Below are 6,211 nucleotides of genomic sequence, written 5' to 3' on the forward strand. Positions count from 1 at the left end.
ATGAAGATACTGAATAGACCCAGGACAGGTCCCTGTGGGACCCCATTCGATATGCTTTTCTAGCCTGATTGTGAACCATTGGTAACCACTCTCTGAGAAGTTTTCCAACCAGTTGTGCATCCACCTTATAGTAGGTTCATCTAGGCTGTATTTCCCTAGTTTTCCTATGAGAAGGTCACATGAGACAGCATCAAAAGCCTTACTAAAGTCAAGATATACCACATCTACTGCTTCCGCCCTTCCCCCCATCCCCCATCCACGATGCTTGTTAGCCTGTCAAAGAAGGATATTAGGGTATATACATTTTCCTCACTACTACCATCTACTTCTTGAATCTAATTGGTTTTGGCATCATATGGAGCATGTAAGGACCAGTTGCTTTGCAGATCGTGTAAGGCCCAATCACTGAGGTCCTCACTTCATCTACATTTCAAACTTATCAGTGCAGGGGATTCCCACTTATCTCAATTAGCCTGAAAGCACCATCTGGGAGTCCAGCACGCAGCCTGTCACACCCTTCTTTACAGTTTAACCTGGCAGTCAGGTCAAGCGAGATGCCAGGTTAATCACTAACAAGATCTCTGCGTACAGCATGGTCTCCGAGGAGAAGTCCATGTCGGCACATGTCAGACTGGACTGGACAGGACACTGGAAAGCATCCCATAGGGAACAGTGCTGCAATGGCAGGAAGAGACAAGAGTGGATGATGATCTAAAAAGCCTTTTTTTCATCTCTCTGCTGCCTGGGAAGATACATGACTCCTTTCTGTTATGGCAACAACCTTCCCATCACAGAGCTGTAAACACAGGGGCACCTCACCAAGAACTAAACAGAGGAGTGAGTTCTGCTGGCAACTAGAATTTCAATGGGCATCGCCCCCCACCTCCTCGCCACAGACTATGATCTAAAATCCAGCCATCCTGTTCCCCTCCAAGCAATATCCTGTGACATCAGTTCCCCACTAACCTTGCAATAAGTGTGAACTTGAGAACTTCACCCGGTGTGTTTGCTGGGGATGGATCCAAACCAGAAGCCCTGGAAATCTCTCTCTCTCTCTGTGTCCTCTGTATATACAGGTCCGTGTGTGTGTGTGTGTGTGTGTGTGTGTGTGTGCGCGTGCGCGCTCTGCATATACAGGCCCCACTCTGTGTGTGTGTGTGTGTGTGTGCGCACGTGCGCTCTGTATATACAGGCCCCGCTCTGTGCGTGTGTGTGTGTGTGTGTGTGTGTGTGCGCGCGCGCGCGCACGTGCGCTCTGCATATACAGGCCCCACTCTGTGTGTGTGTGTGTGCGCGCGCACGTGCGCTCTTTATATACAGACCCCGCTCTGTGTGTGTGTGTGTGTGTGTGTGTGTGTGTGCACGCGCACGTGGACTCTGCATATACAGGCCCCACTCTGTGTGTGTGTGTGTGTGTGTGCGCACTCTGCATACACAGGCCCCGCTCTGTGTGTGTGTGTGTGTGTGTGTGTGTGTGTGTGTGCGCGCGCACGTGCACTCTGCATATACAGGCCCCGCTCTGTGTGTGTGTGTGTGTGTGTGTGTGCAGCGCACGTGCTCTCTGCATATACAGCCCCCTCTCTGTGTGTGTGTGTGTGTGTGTGCGCTCGCTCCATACACAGGCCCCGCTCTGTGTGTGTGTGTGTGTGTGTGTGTGTGTGTGTGTGAGAGCACTCTGCATATACAGGCCCCACTCTGTGTGTGTGTGTGTGTGTGCGCACTCTGCATACACAGGCCCCACTCTGTGTGTGTGTGTGTGTGAGTGTGTGTGCGCACTCTGCATACACAGGCCCCGCTCTGTGTGTGTTTGTGCGCGCGTGCGCTCTGTATATCAGGCCCCACTCTGTAATTTGAACCAAATGTCCTCATTCTGTTTCTCCTCCTTTTTATAAACAAGAGGGTAAGTTGCTAGGCGATTCCCAGATCCGATGGCTTTTGGCCAGGTGAATCCTAATAAAATTTTTAACTGATGATGATTTTTTATTTGGTTGGGTTTGGCTTTGATCCCTCACACCTCAGGCTGCACAATAAATAGAACTTGAGAGAAGGGGATGAAATCCTGAGGCGAGCCCGGATCCAAAGCACGGTGTTGTCCCCCTTCCCTTCTAAATGGCTCCCCCTCTCAACCCAGGTTTGGGGAATCTCTGATCTTAACTGTTTCACCTGCTACTTCCAAACAGAACTTTGCAAACAGAGCTCCTCTGGGCCCGATTTTCAGAAGGGCAGAGCACGGTCAATGCTGATGGCTTGCACTGGAGTCCTGGGTGTTCAGCGCCTCTAAAGATCAGGCAAACGCTGTGTCTCTGTGTGCGTGCGTGTGGGCACATGTGCCTGCTTAGCATGTAGGCACATTGTAAGTGGCAGTCACATGCCTGTGGTCAATTGCAGTTCCCAGGTGCTATTCATGGACTCATAGACTTCAAAACTGGAAGGGACTATCGGGATCATCCAGCCTGACCTCCTGCACATCGCAGGCCACAGAACCTCACCCACCCACTCCTGTACTGGACCCACAACCTCTGGCTGCGTCGCTGACGTCCTCAAATCTTGATTTAAAGACTCTGAGTTACAGAGGATCCACCCTTTACGCTAGTTCAAACCGGCAAGCGATCTGTGCCCCACGCTGCAGAGGAAGGCGACTTTCCGCCAGGGACTCTGCCAATCTGACCTGGGGGAAATTTCCTTCCTGACCCCATAGACTGTGTCACCTGCACAGCACTCTGCCCCCCAGTCCATCTCACCTGGGACTCATTCTAACATCCCAACCCCCCTGAGCCATTTGACACGTTTTCCATTTATTTTTAAGCAAAGCTGCTCAGAGACACATTTACTCCCTTTGTTCCCAGTTGTGGGATTTCCCCCTCCAAATATGGCAAGATTCAGTGCGGGGCCAGTGTTGGGGTTTAGTCCATTGGGAGCCTGCGGGTTCGTGCAGTTGGAAAGAGCAGATGTTGCCACCTTTCCCGGGCGGCAGTGCCTGGGGCCCGCCCTGGGCGCCGAGATGTCCCGCCGGAGACAACAGAACAGCTGCTTCAGTTTGTTTTCATAGAACTTCCGTGCTGGTGTGGCCATGCGTTGGTGCTGGTATTGTCCGACGGTTAGCTGGACACAACTCCAGCGTTGCGGGTACAGCAAGGGTGGGATGCCGGGACACCCTCCCCCTCTAGTGCCCTGCGCCAATGAAGGGGGCAGGAAGGGACAAGGGGGCAGCGTTACATGAGTTGCTGGCAAAAAGCAGCGGCTGCAGCCCAGTGTTTGTATACCGTTAGCGCACCTAGAGAGCGCCATCTACTGGCAGGTTAGAGTAGCATCTGGAATATTGTCCCTATGCTTGAGGGTTCAATACAGTTGCTGTTGTGTTACCCCAAGATGGTTTCTGAGTGGAGCAGCTCTTAGCCCGTGGTGCTAGGGGGATTCCTAGCTGCACTGCAGACTGGGACAAGCTGCTGCTGTAAGTTAGAGCAGCCCTGGGCTGCTCTAACTTAGGCTCAGGATCATTTGAACATCTGAAGCATCTCACCTTGGGTATGCCCCATCCCCTAGGCTCCAGGAGGCAGAGCACAGAACCGGACCCCTTGCAACTAAGGCACCTGACTCTCCCTCTGAGCCGGTGGTGAGGCCCTGCTGGCTTCCTCTTCCGCAGGGCACCTGTCTGAGCTCATTGCCATTTGTCATTGGGTGTTATGGGTCCCACGCCAACGGTGCAGTGGTGGGCGAGTCTGAAAGGGCCAGATTCCAGGCCCCATTCTGGCTGCTTATGTGCAGTGCCAAGCAGCCGTCAGTCTGGCCTAATCAGCTGCCTGGTGCTTTCCCAGGTGGGGGCATGGCCGGGGGGGATACGGGTGTGGTCAGGGCAGCTCTGCGCTCTGACTGCACATGTTGCACCTGGGAGTGACCTGACTGGCGTCTCCAGCAGCAAAAGGCCAAGGCATTGCCTAGAGATCATAGAATCATAGAAGATTAAGGTTGGAAGAGACCTCAGGAGGTCATTTAGTCCAACCCCCTGCTCAAAGCAGGACCAACTAAATCATCCCAGCCAGGGCTTTGTCAAGCCTGACCTTAAAAACCTCTAAGGAAGGAGATTCCACCACCTCCCCAGGTAACCCATTCCAGTGCTTCACCACCCTACTAGTGAAAAAGTTTTTCCTAATATCCAACCTAAACCTCCCCCACTGCAACTTGAGACCATTACTCCTTGTTCTGTCATCTGCCACCACTGAGAACAGCCGAGCTCCATCCTCTTTGGAACCCGCCTTCAGGTAGTTGAAGGATGCTATCAAATCCTCCCTCACTCTTCTCTTCTGCAGACTAAACAATCCCAGTTCCCTCAGCCTCTCCTCGTAAGTCATGTGCCCCAGCCTCCTGATCATTTTTGTTGCCCTCTGCTGGACTGTCTCCAATTTGTCCACATCCTTCTTGTAGTGTGGGGCCCAAAACTGGATACAGTACTCCAGGTGTGGCCTCACCAGTGCCCAATAGAGGGGAATGATCACGTCCCTCGATCTGCTGGCAATGATCCTACTAATACAGCCCATTATACCACTAGCCTTCTTGGCAACCAGGGCACACTGCTGACTCATATCCAGCTTCGTCCACTGTAATCCCAGGTCCTTTTCTGCAGAACTGCTGCTTAGCCAGTCGGTCCCCAGCCTGTAACAGTGCATGGGATTTTTCCGTCCGAAGTGCAGGACTCTGCACTTGTCCTTGTTGAACCCCATCAGATTTCTTTTGGTCCAATCCATCTAGGGCACTCTGGGCCTTATCCCTACCCTCCAGCGTATCTTCTACCACAGACAATGCAGCAGATGCAGCCATGTGAGAGGCCTCAGGGAAAGCCAAGTACTAACCCAGGAAGGGTTTAATTTATACCCTCACGTTCCGAGTTGTCTAGTTAACCTTGACAGCCCTTTAATCTCTGCTTCCTCGTTTGACTGGTTGACAGCCCCGGGAAGCCACTCCCGGAGCCAGTGGAGCCAGGCTGCTGGTGTTAATTAGAGAGCAAAGAACTCAGTCCCGGTCCCCAATTCCTGGCCAGCCGGGAAACCTGACAATGCAACAATTACAGACTAAAAATAAAAAGCCCAGCTGGGCAGTTTTTAGCACTGTTTAGGAAGGAAATGGACATTTTTAGCAGCCGGAAGGTTAAATGTAGGAAAACTAAATCCAGACCAAGCCATAATCTGCTGCCCCATAGCACCCCACCCCACCCCTCCAGCTTTCTGGCAGTGCTGACTCCCAGACCCATGCGGCACAGAACCTTGCCCCAAACCCAGGGATGTTCAAGGCACTCAGCTGAGACATAAAGAAATGTATGGGTCACTAGCCAGACTTCAGTGTATTCCCAGGTGTAACGATGCTGGTTCTGGCGGGACCCAACTGAGAGTGACAATTCAGGACAAATTGCTTAAAGCAGGGCAGTTACAGCCCTAGGCTGGGGTTTTTCCACCTCTAAGGCAAAGCAAACAGCCAGACAGAGAGGACTTTGGTCTCACCCCACTGGTTAACCACAAGTCACACAAGCAATTCCCTTAGATGCTCCAGTTTCCCAGTATCACCACCAGTGCCACTCGTCCTGGGGATGAATGGTTATGAAAACCAACACCCCAATAAAAGAAAAAAGGTTCTCCTGATCCCAAAGGACCAAGCCCCAGACCCAGGTCAATATACACATCAGATCTTACCCACAAATCACGCTGTTGCCAACCCTTTAGAATCTAAAATCTAAAGGTTTATTCATAGAAGGAAAAAGATAGAGATGAGGGCTAGAATTGGTTAAATGGAATCAATTACATACAGTAATGGCAAAGTTCTTGGTTCAGGCTTGTAGCAGTGATAGAATAAAATGCAGGTTCAAATCAAGTCTCTGGAACATCCCCAGCTGGGAGGGTCATTCAGTTCTTTGTTCAGAGCTTCAGCTTGTAGCAAAGTCCCTCCAGAGGTAAGAAGCAGGATTGAAGACCAGATGGAGGTGAAGCATCAGCCTTTTATAGTCTTTTCCAGGTGTAAGAACCTCTTTGTCCTCACTGTGGAAAATTACAGCAAAATGGAGTCTGGAGTCACATGGGCAAGTCCCTGCACTTTGCTGAGTCGCAGCGTGTGTCTGCCTTCTCTCCATGGGTCAGTTGTGTAGCTGATGGTCCTTAAGCAAGCTAGGCAGAGCTGACACCAACTCCTCTGGGATGTCACCCAGAAGCACAGCAGAAGTTTGAAA

This window comes from Mauremys reevesii, linkage group 3 (genome assembly GCF_016161935.1).
Source record: "Mauremys reevesii isolate NIE-2019 linkage group 3, ASM1616193v1, whole genome shotgun sequence".
Lineage (NCBI taxonomy): Eukaryota > Metazoa > Chordata > Testudines > Geoemydidae > Mauremys > Mauremys reevesii.